Raw genomic sequence first — 9407 nt, 5'->3', positions numbered from 1 at the left:
GCAGCTGATCGGAGTTTCGATATCATTAAGTAAGTAGCCAAATCAATTGCACATTTTTATGTTTCCTGAAACCATTCAATTCTAGCCTAGTTTTCCATAATGGTAGTAGTTAATATGAGGTAGAACAATTCTGTACATGTGCGGCCATACTTTAATTTTGCCCTATTGGGGCATAAAGCGGAACACGTGAAGCTAATATTAATATGAATGGAAAGCATATTTGGTTGCAACAATAATTCATGCCGGTTAATTTAAAATATATATATATATATATATATATATATATATATATATATATATTTCTAACTTATAAAACAGTATTTTTGGAATAGATGTTGTTTTCATAGTTATAATAATTTGCAAAGTTTGAATTTTTAAAAGCCCGCCAAAACGAACGGTATCGAGCGGGGTACGCGTGACGTCATCTCGGTTTTGTCGAAATAAACGACGGGTATGAAGTCAACCAATCCCTGAATAAATAATTGGTAAGAATAAAAAAAGTGAAAACTTGATAATTTGTATAGCGCATCATCATTTTTAATGTACACGGCCGACCAAACCGCAAGGGATTGGTTCTGTCAGAACCCGCCGACCAAACACGTTTAAGTCTCTATTATATTATCTGATAGTATTAATGTCCCAGCGTCTGGACGATGTAGGCCCTGTGATTGGTCGAATTCAAATTGTGTTTAAATAAGACATTAAGAATTAAGACACGATTTCATACTGAAATAGAATCGCCACATGTAATACGATATTTCTTCAAAAATATCGTTTCTGCTCATACAATTTTTGGATAATATCGAAGAAAATATGTCTTAGAAAGTTCATAATCCATTGGATTAATTACATTACAGTGAAAATTATCCACAATTACGTGATTACGTTTGACGTTTGACGAAAAAAGCACGCGTTAATTCAATATGGCCGATACCCGATACGCACCGCGGCAATAGGTGGCTGACAGAGCGTACCTCTGGCGGTGTAATAACGAACCAAATGACTGGCGCGTATATTTAAATATGCAAAATTACTTGAACATCAAGCGTTTAATAGTAAGATTTCTTCTGGAAGTTTATTTAAACTTTGCAATGGCATTTTTCATTGTTATTTATATTTTTTTTTGCTAATTAATTATATCTGATTTTATATTGACATGTTTTCTAATTTCTAAAATTTCAAAATTATTTATTTGCGATGCTTTAATCCTGAGTGAAGTATTTTAAGACCTGAATTTTTATCGAAAGTGTGATTCAAAAGATTATTTGCAAACTCAGATTCACTATTTCCATTTAGAACCCTGAGATGTTTTTTAGTTCTGACTTCAAAGTTTCTATTGGTTTCTACCTTTGTAAAATAAATTACAATCCAGCCCAATTGAGTGTATAAACTCCTGATTTTTTTGTTTGATTTTCGCCATCTTTATTATTAAGAATATATTTATTCATTTTGTTATTAGTGTAAAACGCCGGTTGAATAGTACCAGGAATGTTTTATATATAATTTTAGAAGTGTCGTTATCCACAAACAGAATTCTACGCCATTGTTTATTTATATCTTAAGAAATAGGGTAAAAATACCGTTTGAAATTAATACCGTGAAAAAATACCGTCATATTCTCTATTTGAAAAATAGAGAATATGTTTAATTTTTTTATTTAGTATTTCAACTATCAATTTATTAGAATAACCGTTATTAAATGTTATTTGTCTTATGAATATATTGTTTTATGGTTATATGCAATTTTTTTTCAGGTCTTAAAATACTTCACACAGGATATAAAGCATCACAAATAAAAAATTTCGAAATTTTAGAAATAAGAGAACATGTTTATAAAAGTAGATGTAATTAACAAGAATTTTTTTTCTTAACTCTCTTTTAAATATTTTCCCACTTAACTGTGACAAACTATACGATATTGATTCAACTTATAGACATTGACGGTTGCAACACATATTTAAGCACTGCAAGTCTGCAAGATTAAATTATATTAGGTACCATAACAGTTAATATCAATTGTAGACATGTAGTCAATAATAGTGTTTAATTTGAAATAATCCATCACAAATACGTAAAATTTCATTTATTCAAACAACTGTCATTCTTATTATGCCTAAATTGAGCATGTTATTATTCATTAACTCCTTCCTGTTCCGTGTTTTAACAATATATACTCACCCTCTCAATGTGAATGACCTAATATCTATATATTAAATGTAACTGTTTTTAGTATCACTTAAACTGGGCGCAGCCTAACCAAGTGCCGCCTAGCAGCAAAAACCCGCGGAGCGGGTTTTTAACTGCTAGTCATTTTATATTACGTTCTATTAATTTATTTGTTATACTGTTTGTTGATTCATAATCTTAATTTAAATGTATATGTTTTTTAAGCCATAACATTTTTTTTAAGATTTATCATTTTTTAACATTTTAAATTTTTTTAACATTTTTAACATTTTTAACATTTTTAACATTTTTTAACATTTTTTTAACATTTTAACATTTTTTTTTAATTTGTTTAAGTCTCTATTATATTATCATTTTATATTACGTTCTATTAATTTATTTGTTATACTGTTTGTTGATTCATAATTTAAATTTAAATTTAAATGTTTTTTAAGCTATTAATATTAATATTTTTCTTTCTTAAAGTTCTTGGTATTGCGCCTGAGCGGGGAATTCCATGTTCGATTCTTGGTAAAACCAAAATCTTTTTGTTTGATTTTCTAATTCATACTGTTTTATATTATTTAAACAATATTTCAACAACGAATTACGTTTTTTTTATTTCAGATAATTTACAAGCATACACATTTGGTATTAAATTTATTTTTCCCATGTCATTATTAGAGCCAGCAACCTCTTGGTGCAGAGCAGAGCCTTGGAATAATTGTTGAAAGAAGAAGAAGATGTCAAAACCTACCTGTGTGGCACCTACAGTACTTATTCAATTGACAATTGTATATTGGCCATATTGCTGACACTGGTTTTTCGACACTCTGCCGTTGCCCAGCCTGCAAACTAGGGCATAACCTGGAAAGATGAATCTGAGGAAGAGATCATTCCTTCTGCGATAGCCGAGAGATTGGTTCACCTCTAGACTGACGGTCGACGAATCCGTAATTTGCAAATAACGCCATCATTACCTAAAATTATAGACTAGATTCATGGAGAATTTGTAATCGAAAATCATCTTCCTATCTTGGACACTCGCGGGCTTTTTGGTTTTGAGCTACGTTAATGTTAACCATGCCTCCATGCCCGTGGCCAGGCCTGGTCGCTCTTACTCTAGAAGTCACTCTATTTTTTTGGAAATTCAAATGAATTTCATTGCTGCCTGCCATGTTGTTCATCAACTACGCATCAGCCGGTATTAAATCATATTATTACCCTCAGCAAAACCCTTTTGCCAGACAGTTTAATCTTGGGATGCCTTGATTTATTTCAACATATAATTTTTTAAAATCATAATATTAATTGTGTTGTAAAAAACTCAACCCTTTTTCAGAGTAGTAAGGAATATTTAACATCTCATTATATTTTATTTGTTGCCAAACTAATCTCGTGGTAACAGCTGGCAGACTTTGTGGCACAATCTGCTATGGCTAAGTTCTTTTTCTCCTAAACTCAAATCTGGGATTATGTTATTTATTTCATATCCACGGTATAAATATACTATACACAATAATTACATGGGACAGAATACAAGCATATCAAACACTTGTAATAATTTAAACAAAAATAACTATTAATTGTGGCATTTGATCATAAAACGACGACAGAAAGTATAAATTTAACCCAAGCAATAGAAGGAAATACAATATTATGAACAAGAATGAGTGGACTTTGGTTTAATTAATATGAAAGATAAGATAGTATAGCCTTTTTGTACCTAGAATCTCTGCATTTAAACAGATCCGCTACATCTGATTAGTCCTAGAATTGTTACATTTAAACAGGATTTTAGGACAAGTAGCTCTTGTAAGTAAATGAATTTTAATTAAACTAATTAAATCAAGGCTGTCTACACTTGGCCGAATGACACTTATTTATGTTAAGATAAAGTTTATTAAGAGTACACCAATAAATTATCTTGATTAAGTTATTTCGTAGACAGATACAATCTTGAGCGGGTTTTTTTTTAAAATATTTTTAACTCGTCTGCAACTGTAATACATTTATATCATCATCAAATAAATAAACAATATCGTTTAAAAACAGTAACAACAAGATTGGGCCTAAATGAGACCCTTGTGGTACACCACTTGTAGCTATAAATTGGTTGGAAAGGAACGAATTGATTTTTAAAAGTAGAACTATATTAGTGAGATAGATAGTGAAGAGTCTAATAGTTTCCCATCAATACTGAGCTTGCATAGTTTAACTAAGAGAATTTTATGGCAAACTTTGTCAAATGCATTAATAAAGTCCGTTTATGTGGAATCAACTTGAGTTCTATTAGCTAATTCTTATGTTCCAGAAACCCAGATTTAAAAGACTGAGGAATACTGTCCATCGACTTCAGCGGATGCATAGAAAATTATTCGTCCCATATAATATAATTGTAGTTGACATAGTTTTGTGACTGGTCCTTCAAGTGTGTTTCAAAGGGCTTATCCTATCAGCACATAAAACACAACCTCTTACATTTGAGTCACAATTTTGCGACACAGATACTAAAAGGTCAAAAGATTCATAAATCAAATCGGTGAAATAACTAAACAAGATGAAACGGTAACCATTAACAATAATAAATAATTGGAACAGGATTCGATTGTTTAAGCGAAAAAAATAAATCGTTGATAAATATCGGGTTATTGACTTGCAAACATTTCATATCGGAGCGCAGACCAATATCCGTGCGCCATAAATAAGGCTGTTACGATTTGTAGTTCAAAAACAACCCTTATTTATCGGGAAAAGTTTCCTCCCAAACTATTGGTCCCGGTTCCTGTTTCTGCTGCGATCTTGTTATTGCGCTCTCTCTTTTTCCCCCTGTTTCCGTCGCTCTCTGGACTGTGTACATAATTTCAGGGACGCAGATTAGAATACAATATCGTGGAGGTCGCGATTATTATTCATTTATCAAGGATTAAAGTACCTACATACTAAACTAGTAGTTTTTGCGTCCAAAATGTGTGTTTCTAATTTTGTTTTATTTAATAAATAATCAAAACCAAAATATCATCCGAAATTAAAAAAAAAAGAAGGTACTTAAATACTCACCAACTTCATTATAAAACAATTATGCAAATTTAAAATATCTAATAAAGAATTATACAATGTCACTATAACGATGAAAATTCTTTTTTCAAACATTCTTTATGTAGGTATATACTGTCATATTGAAAAAAAGGGAATAAGAAAATACAAGCTCTCAATTTCCGCATTGGTTAACTCAGGTTAACTTTTGAAATGGATTTGGGATGAATAAAAAATGTGCTCTATTTTGCTACCGATTTTAGTACAGTTTGATGGCGGAATTTGACATTTGTCATCTGTCACTGTTCTACGTGGATATGTTACAAGTTTATATTTAAAAAATATGACAAAAATACTACAAAGTGTGTTCATTATTGATTGTGAGGGTGTATTAATGTAAAGTATTGTGAATTTTGCGTGTATTTTTGATAATTTGAACGGCAAAACAAATAAAAAATGCTTTCTGCATTCATATTGTGATCTATGAGTTAAGGTTTTCCATTTTGTCTATGATTTAGTACCGTTTCAAAATACAATTTCTTCTCCAATGGCAACTCTCTGAATGAAATCGTAAGCATGAAAATATTGATCGTGTAAACCAAACATTTATACGATTATTCTGTAATGGCTTTCAATGGCAAAAAATGAGCTTGCAACTGTAATGTCATTTGTCAATGAATCTTGAAACGATACGATTCAACTATTGTTTGAAACGTTCGTGAATATCACCTTTGAACTCCATGCTTTGAGGTCCTTTTATAAATAATAGGTTCCCAATTCAACAAGGAAAAGCGAATAAATACCACAGCGTTGTCCATAATATTTAGATCGTCCCGCGTCTCTGACTCCGGAGGACATTATTCCTGAATTCAGTGAAAGGTCAACTGTTCGATCAAGACTTACGGCCGACCAACTTTCTAATGAATGAATACCGTCCTTCCACTTTGCTAGGGTAGTCGCTATATATAATTAGCATTCCTACAAACTACTTTTTGTTTACGGAAGTTGTGATAATTATTATTGAAAAGTTTGGCTGAGGTTTGTGCCCTACTTTGCATGTTATCACAAAATATCTGGACTAACCCGGATAGTTGTTTCACAGCATTAAACATTTTGGTTTAGTAATTAATTTTAATTAAAAACGTGTGAGAAGTATAATTCAAAACTAAGTTTAAGCAAATAAAGTTCTGGTGTTATTTTAGAAAGTTCTATTTTATGAGGGACCCACAGTGGGGAAACATTAAAAAACTAATATTAATACATTGGTGCATCATGGTCTGTTAACTGTTGATTCTAAACTACAAATCATCAAAGTATTAATCCATAAAAACGAAGTTTTTTTTAAATATAAAACATTTTTTTTTATTAAAAGATGTATTTAAATATATACATTTTTTATATTTATTTTTTAGGTGAATACCGTTCAAGAGTCCCAAGTAGTAGGTAGTACCAATATTTATTTCGGATTTGAACTTCTGATTTTATTTATTTATTCAATACTAGCTGTGCCCCACCACGCGTTGCTGTGGGTAAGCCTGTCTGTGCAGATAGAGAAAAAATAGCACGTGTTGCTTTTATGTCCAACAGATAGCGCTGTTTTTCAAAAACAACCTGTTTGTTCCTCAGATGGCACTGTTTTTTTTTAAAGCATATTTTGACCTGTCACAGGTGACATATATATAAATTTATAAAATAGGAATATAAAAAACACGCGTATTCGTATGCAACGTTGCTGTGGCTCAGTCTCTCTGTGCAGATAGAGAAACAATAGGGCGTGTTGCTTTTACGTCCAACAGATGGCGCTGTTTTTACCTGTCACAGGTGATATATATATAATATAGGTATATGAAAAACATGCGTATTCGGTAACGTTATGTCAAATTAAAAAAAAATCGATACAGATCATTCTGATATTTAAGATTGTGAACAAACGAACATTATCATTTTATTTATATAGATGGAAGGTAATGTCACCCAACTTCAAAAAAATACGTGTGTGTATGTGCATAAGTGCCACCAAAAGTTGATGGAATGCATTGTCATTGACAACGAATCTCTTTGCCAAGTTTCAGCTTGATCGGACGACGGGAAGTGGGACTAATTTTCTCTTTTATTCATTCAATCAAGAAAACATAAAATTAAATTTAAAAAGGTTTATTTAAAAATACTAATTTCAGTTGTGGGTCTGTCTGTGATTTCACTTAGATTCAATGAATTCAAAGAATTATTTTGAATTTAAGATCACCGGTTCTTAAAATGATCCGAATCAACTATCGATTAAAATGTTCGTGAATATCTTCCTTGAGCATTTCCTATTTTTTCTTTCGTCTACACGAGCCTTGTGGCGAATTTTAAATAATGATTTTAGGTCCTTTTTCATAAAACAGTTTCCCAATTCAACTAGGAAACGAGAATAAGTAACAAAAAACATCGCGAATCATTATTATTAAATATGAACCTCAGAGACATTATGTACTTATTAAATAATTTAGCATACCAAAACATTGGCAACCGTTAGATATTTTATAATCCAAGAAGCGGAGCTTCATAATCCAAAAATCATACAACGAATCCCCCGAGTATGCTAAGTAAACTTCGTTGCTATTTCCCCGAACGCGGCATGTCTCAAAATTCAAGATCCGCCGGAAAATTTCATTACCCTACGAGACGGCAAACAATATCTCCCATCCTGCAAGGAGCCGCACAACTCATAGCTCTTAGGTAGGTACTTCTCGATGTATTTGCATTCCAGATAGCTCTGCAATACCTCCTTGCATCTCTGGTATCCTGGCATTTCCTCCGCGCGATATTTTTAAAGCAAGACTAATGTTTCTGCGTAATGTGTTGTGTTCCCAGTATTAGGACTGAAGCTGACTGAGACATTTTTCACTCAGGCCATTATACACGTGACACACGTGGCTGTTTGGGTTGTTTACTGGCCTTCGGTTGAAAATCATCTTGGTGGTCCTCCGAAACAAAAGAAAATGGTAAAGATGTGAGAGATGCGAGAAATGGTAAAGACATAAGAACAACGCGTTTAAGGATGTTATTTCTATGTTAGTGGAAAGCAATCTGACATGATTTTACATGAACTGAAATAATTGCTTTGATTTGCGGAACCAATAACATTTTTACTAGCCGATGGGACAAATGCATTTGCTTCTCAATCAGGCGTAACGTCGCAGACTCAATCCTGTGCTGGCTAAGCTCTCAATCATTTCACAAATCTATGAATGAAACATTAATTAGAAAAGCCATAGAAAATAAACAAAAAGGTAACCGGGATAAGACTCTATCACTGAACTACTGAGACCAGATTATTTTCCGTAGTTTTATCGATCCGTAGAATAAAATTACCCATATTATACTCAGTTTATTCCCTATTTTGGGCTAGGTTTACTTTGTATGTATGATGTATATTAAATATATATTTTAAAATGTTAACCTTTTCAAAGTAATTCCAATAAATTTAAAATAAATTTTTGATACATCCTTTGCTGATTTGACGTCAGTTTTGGAATGTCGAAGGTGAATCTTGCGCGTTCTGTATCGTTGTTTGTCACCACAGAAATGCGCTGGGCATAATACATGTCATTTTCCGCACCATTCTCGAGAAAATCGCAGATGAGATTTTCGGTGAAGAAGTGTTGACATTTTTGCCAAATGGAGAGGCTTCCGCTTGATACTTGGAAGTGGGAATGCTGAAGGGAGTTGGGGTAAAATATATAGTAAAGTTTTAAAAGTACTTGAATATTAAGATCTCGTAACAAAACAGGGATAAAACCATTTCTTTCACAATGGTGATACTGAGAGTATCTACAACTCTGGAACCTGTCGAATAAATATAACATTCACCGTGTTCCACGCTTATACCGCGAAACTTTGGTGGGGGAGTTATTCATGAAAAACTTTGATAAAATTAGTGCCCAAATAAATTTCTTATGTGTGATTTAAAAAGTGTTTGTATAAACATACATTTATAATTATTATTTCTTCGCACTCGGTCAGTACATAACTCACAAAATTAAAGCTAAGATTACAACTAGACATTTTTTAATACTTTTGTTTCTGATTTTTATTACTAGAATTGCCTTATTTATGAATCATGATTTTTTTCTCGGACTATCATGAGGCCCTCCTAAAGTTTCACGGTATGAGCGTGGAACACTGCATATATTTTAAAGGTTTCGGATCCACGGAGGTTG

The sequence above is a fragment of the Hesperophylax consimilis genome, chromosome 7 (genome assembly GCF_061612785.1).
Source record: "Hesperophylax consimilis isolate HC1 chromosome 7, BYU_Hcon_1.0, whole genome shotgun sequence".
NCBI classification, from domain to species: Eukaryota; Metazoa; Arthropoda; class Insecta; order Trichoptera; family Limnephilidae; genus Hesperophylax; species Hesperophylax consimilis.
This window is presented reverse-complemented; position numbering follows the sequence as displayed.